This window comes from Carassius auratus, chromosome 32, assembly GCF_003368295.1.
Source record: "Carassius auratus strain Wakin chromosome 32, ASM336829v1, whole genome shotgun sequence".
NCBI classification, from domain to species: domain Eukaryota; kingdom Metazoa; phylum Chordata; class Actinopteri; order Cypriniformes; family Cyprinidae; genus Carassius; species Carassius auratus.
Window position 1 is genome coordinate 15,252,353 of NC_039274.1, and position 6,589 is coordinate 15,258,941.

A 6,589-nucleotide genomic window follows, 5' to 3' on the forward strand; every position below is an offset into this window, starting at 1 on the left:
CATTTAATTTAAAAGTCCATAAAAGTGACTTTGTGCTTCTTTGGGATGGCACAATCAAGCGACATTCACTTGCAGAACGAAAGCTTTAGAGGGCACATAAGTCTGAAGTAACAAATTTAGGTAAATGGGTGCAGAGCCAGTGGTAGTTTTGTAGGCTAGCATCAATGCCTTGAATCTTATGCGAGCAGCTATTGGAAGCCAGTGCAAATTTATAAACAGAGGTGTGATGTGTTCTTTTTGGCTCATTAAAAATTAATCTTGTTGCCGCGTTCTGAATTAATTGTAAAGGTTTGATAGAATTGGCTGGAAGACCTGCCAAGAGGGCATTGCAATAGTCCAGCCTGGACAGAACAAGAGCTTGAACAAGGAGTTGTGCAGCATGTTCCGAAAGAAAGGGCTTGATCTTCTTGATGTTGAATAAAGCAAATCTGCAGGATCGGACAGTTTTAGCAATGTGGTCTGAGAAAGTCAGCTGATCATCAATCATAACTCCAAGGCTTCTAGCTGTTTTTGAAGGAATTATGGTTGAAGTGCCTAACTTGATGGTGAAATTGTGATGGAACGATGGGTTTGCTAGAATCACAAGCAGTTCTGTCTTGGCAAAGTTGAGTTGAAGGTGATGGTCCATCATCCAGGAAAAAATGTCTGTTATATACCATTCAGAAGTTTCGGGTTAAGTAGAATTATTTTATGTTCACAGAGGCTGCATTTGTTTGATCAAAAATACTGTAAACAGTAATATTGTGAAATATGCCAATTTAAAACTTTTCTATTTGAATGTATTCCTAATGGCAATGCTAATTGTTCAGGAGTCGATACTTCTGTCTGCGCCGTCACATGATCCTTTAGGAATCATTCTAATATGATGATTTCATGCTCAAGAAACATTTCTTCTCATAAGTCTTGAAAACATGTATGCTGCTTAATGTTTTTGTTTAAGGATTCTGTGATGAAAAGAACAGCATTTATTTAAAATAGCAACTTTTGTGCCATAGTGTATTTAAGTTTAATTCTGTATTATGTTGAATTAGCAGTATTGTATTCGTTTTCCCACTACTTCATGACTAACTTTTACCACCGATGATGCAATGAATTCTCATCATAATCAAAGAATCTGTGGCACCTCTTTAACTTGACCTAAAATCTTGCATTTGCTTCTATTTCAAATACAATGCTATGCAATTTTTATAAGGATTTTTTATTGATTTATTTATCTGTAAACAGTTGCCCATTCTTTCTGGCTGTTGTCTATTTAGATTTCAGACACCTCTTACACAAAGAAGGAAAATGAAATTCAGAGAACTGAAAGTACGTTTTTCAAAGAATCTGTTTCTTTTATTATTAATTTCAAATCATATCATTCTTTGACAAAGCTGTCTTACTCAGTGTCTTCTGAGAAATACACATGATCGGATTGGAAACAGGAACAACAGATAAAAACAAATACAGAAATACCTAGTTCAAATACAGAAGTGCTCAGCTGATATTGATGCACTTGTGACGACAGCTCAGCTGTTTTTAAAATAGTGTTGTTGTTTTTTCTTTCTTTCTGATAATTAGGTCATTTTGTCAATATTATTGCACACATGGCTTACACATAAGCAAGCTGTCATTGGCTTTTACAGTATTACATTACAATATAGCCCTTTCAGTCTCTAAAAACAAATGCTTAATGAAAACTAATGCATCAAATCACAAAACAATTCATTTTCCATTCAATTAAGAAACATCTTAAATATATAATACTTAAAAGGTTATATAATTATTGATTAATAACAAAAAAACATGCATCTAAACATTACCCACTATATGATCATGTGTTTTTACATTGGACATTACATTGGTTTATGCACTGTAGTTCAGAGTGATAATGTAATTCATAAAGATAATAGCTTTTGCATTACAGTGGTGATTAGATGCAATTAGAGAGAAATTAAAGCATTAAACTCATCAAAAACTCTTAAAAAGTGCTATATATATTTAGCTTTCTGAAATTCATCCAAATGCATTCTTAAAAGGTTCTTCTATCATTGTCCAGTTTCTACTTGCATATGTTGATAGGACACGATTCTTAATTTACCTAGTGAGCTGTTCACTACTATGAAGTATGGAATGATCCCTCGGTAAATGTTGTGAGCCTTTAGAGACCATGGGCTCCTCTGGCTGCTTGCGTTTATGTAAACTCTTTGAGGAAAAAGCATAGAGGAATGGATTCACACAACTGTTGATGAACGTAAGAGTTCCAGCAATGTGTCTGGCAGTAGAGAGAACTGACTTTGATCCTAAAAAAACAGAACAGATCTTTTCTAATTTGATTATTTCGTACGGAGCCCAAAAAATGAAGAAAACTATGACAATCCGTGTGACCAGTTTAGTGGTTCTGTGTCTGGATCTGAATGCTCCCTGCGTGGCTGTTTTGTATAAGAAATAATATGAAGTCAGCATGATTGTGAAAGGAAGAAAGAATCCAAGCAATGTCTCCAGTAGAGCCATAATACTACTGGCATCTGACTCCAGGTTTCTTTCACACTCCATTCTGGACTCCCTTTGAATGATCTCTTGTGTAACTAGACCAAGACAAGAGAAAAGCAGCGAAAGAGCCCAAGTGCTGATCAGCAGTGCTATCTCTCTTCTCTTGCTCATCATGGTCCACAACTGAGATTGTGGATGTCGAATCCGTAAACAACGATACAAACTCAGCATAGTCACTGTTATCACACTTGAGTATTCGCTGCAGTAGGTGAGTGCTATCAAAAACTTGCAGCTTACTTGGTCAATGCTCTCTAGGTCACTGTAGATCCACACGGGCAGGGTTATCAAACACATGATGTCCGCAGCTGCCAGATTCAGCATCAGATGAGCCGTGAAATTGTCCTTTTTGAAATGCCGAACTACGAAAATAATTACTGCAATATTACCAGGGATTCCAACCAAGAAGCAGAGACTCATCAGACCACTGGTGAACAGGTCAGCTGTAGTCCAGCTGGTGGAGTTTAAACTGGAGTCGCTGTAGTTCAGCATGACAGAGACAGTGTCGTTCTAAGACTTCTTCAGGGATCAGCACTTTAGCATTTACACACTTATTTATAACTTATTTCATCACTTCCCTACAAACACACCCACAGTTCTCATGAAATTCTTTCTTTCATAATCTCAGATCTAGACATGTCTACGCCTCTATCAATGTGAAACCAAAATTTTATAATAAAAAACAACAACAACAGATCTATGATATTCAACTGCTCTTTATTTTCATATATCATATACACTCAAAAACCGAAATGTCTGTTTACAATTTATTTGCACCTAGACTTCATACCAGATTTATTCAAACATACATATATAATTATAAGTGAAATAGGTAGCTTTAACGACCTGTCACATATCACATTTAAAATCATCAACATGGCATTCATTGTTAGAATTTCTTTGTAGAATGTACAGGTTTTGAAAACTGAGATCTTGTTCATTATCAGAAGTAAAGAAAGCACAAAGCTCTTTGTGATTATTGGACAGGAGGCTCAGATATGCAACAAATAATGTGAGGTGTAGAGAAAACCAGCGGATCCTGCAGAATTATGTAATTCATACGGTCAAATAGAGTCTGATTTAATGTCAGAAAATGTCTTCACACGTAGTATGAATTACTGTCTGACACTTTTTCACTGCATTTTGATGGATAGAATATATGTAGGACCAATGGTGAAAACTGTATTTTATCGGCCGTATCCCGATTATTGGTCAATAAATCCATATATATATATATGTATATATATATATATATATATATATATATATATATATATATATATATCCATCTGAAATTTTCATCTAAAATTAGGATTTTTATCAAGCTCCTATGCTTAGGTTGAGTCATTTTACTTTCATGGCAATGTGCAGGTCCTTTTCCAGGCTATTAAAGTGAACTAACTGAACATTAATATATGAGTCTGATAAATATCCTAATTTTAGGTGAAAATTTCAGATGGCACTTAGAGGCTTTTACATCTGAACTCTTCATATATATATATATATATATATATATATAGCCTATGTATAGGTGGTACTTACAATATTACCATTTAATTATGAATTTGATCCACTTAAACCATCTCAACACACACTGCTTAAGTCTCAGATGTCACGTTAGCTGTTTAAATACTGTAGGCTAGGCTATATAATATATTGTAAACTGTTTTCTCAAACAGTTATTCAATTAATGATCTCAGATGAAGGCACAAGGTTAGTTCTCAGAGTGTCTGATGTGATGCTTATTGTAAAACACAGAACTAAGAGATAGTAGTGACAACACTTTTCTTGCAAGAGATTCATAGGAACTGTACTAACTGAAGGTGGCTTCCAAATCAGCAGTATATGAGTCTCATGAGACACACATGCATGTCAGCAGTCTAAGCAACACAAGACGATAAACAATTAGTCACAGGCTTTCCATCTCCTTGTGGTGCTTCCGAGTAAAATACCACTGTTTAAGGGGGTTTTCTGTTCCTGTTTTCAAAGTCTACACGCTGTAAAAAAAAACCCCAAAAAACACCTTGCTATAATTTATGTCAACTTAAAATGGATTGAGATAACTTAAAAATCCAACTTAACTTAAGTTAAATATGTCAAGCACGGACACTTACTTTTTCAGCTGAAACAACACTATTACTTATTTGAATGTTGAATTTTAAGTTGTGATAACTAATTGCAGCAATCATTTTATATGAATACAAGTGAATCTAATTCCATGGTGTGGTTTACATTTCAGTAAATTACATTTCAAACTCATGGCTGTGTAAAAGTAGGAAACATATCAACTGCACAGTAAACAATAAGAACAATAATCACATTTCTTTAGTCAGCAACATTCACCTGATGGTGATTTTGTATGTTAAATGTACCTTCTTCGATATTAAACAATAGGCTACCACAACTGTAAACTTGTTCCATTAGGTTACTTACAGTGCCTTGTGAAGTATTCAGACCTATACAATTATATATATATATATATATATATATATATATATATATATATATATATATATATATATATATATATATATATATATATATATATATATGTATATTTCACATTAGTCTACACACCAGATTTTTGTATCATGTCTAATTACCATTTAGTAAAAAACTTGGAAACAAAGTTTGATTTACAGTATATGTACATACAGTTCCAGTCAAAAGTTTGATAAATGTCTATATTTTACCATGACATACTGCCATAATTGAAGCCTGCATTTATTTGAACAAAAATACAGAAATATTCAGCAAGGATAAGTTAAATTGATAAATAGTGATAGTCAAGACTTATATTGTTGTAAATTTTTCTATTTTTATAATTTTTAAACAACTTTTTAATCATCTGAAAATCCTAAAAGAATTATCACAGGTTATAAAATAAATATTAAGCATCACAATCAAATCAGCGTATTAGAATGATTTCTAAAGGATCATGTCATTAGGACTGGAATAATGAAAAATCAGCTTTGCACTAAATGTATTATATTTTTTAAGTATAATAAGTTTGAAAATTGTAATAATATTTCACAATATTACTGGGGTTTTGCAGGCTTGATGAGCATAAGAGACTACTTTCAAAAACATTAACAATAGTGACGTGTCCATACTTTTGACGGTAGTGTATAAGTAAAAATCTACAACATTTAAAAATTAAATGCACACAGTGTGTGCAGAATTATTTTTTACATATCTTTTATAACAGATTTACTCTTCACTCAAACCTGTTTGATCAACTTAATTTTTCGCAGCTGTTACTGAACATATAGGGTATAATTCCTCTTTATAAGACAACTAGAAGGTGAAATAAGTGTTACGAACCCCTCTTTAGAACTCGTAGAGAAAAGGGTTGCATAACATAAAGAAGGATACGTGAGACCTAAATGAAAGGCTAGAACATTTAAATAAACAAAACTAAGAAAACACGTATCATAACGGAATAAACACCAAAATACTTCTACAAAAATTACCAAACTATGATAAACAGAAACGAACAACGAGACACTTCAAAATATGAAAACAACAAAAAACAACCAAAAATTCCAAATGAAGAAAGACAAGAAAAGAAAAGCAAGCTGTTGGCAGGTGAGTCTCCTCTCTCCTCCCTCACAGCGTCATGCTCCGCTTCGGCGTCCTTAATAGCGTCGTTCACCAACACGTACAATGAGTCGCAGGTGTACAACGACGCGCAGGTGCACGGGGCGGACCTAGCAATCAAACTCAGACAGAAAAAGAAAGGACATTGTACATAAGAAACTCACAAGGCACAAGCCGTAACATAAGTAAGAAGATCCTTATACTGACTGTGCAGAATTATTAGGTACTTTTCCAGTAGGTACTGTGATAAAGTGGAAAAAAAATACTTAACACCTGATGAAAAGGATACAATAGTGATATTGCTAGCTGAGGGATCAAACATAAGATGGACAAACAACGGAGAGTCAGGACTGCTAAGAGAGGATTATTGGTGCCCCCCTGACCAACCTCCAAGATCTTTACACTTCCAGAGTAAGGGAAAGGGCTAGTAAAATCACTCTGGACCCCACACAGCCAGCAA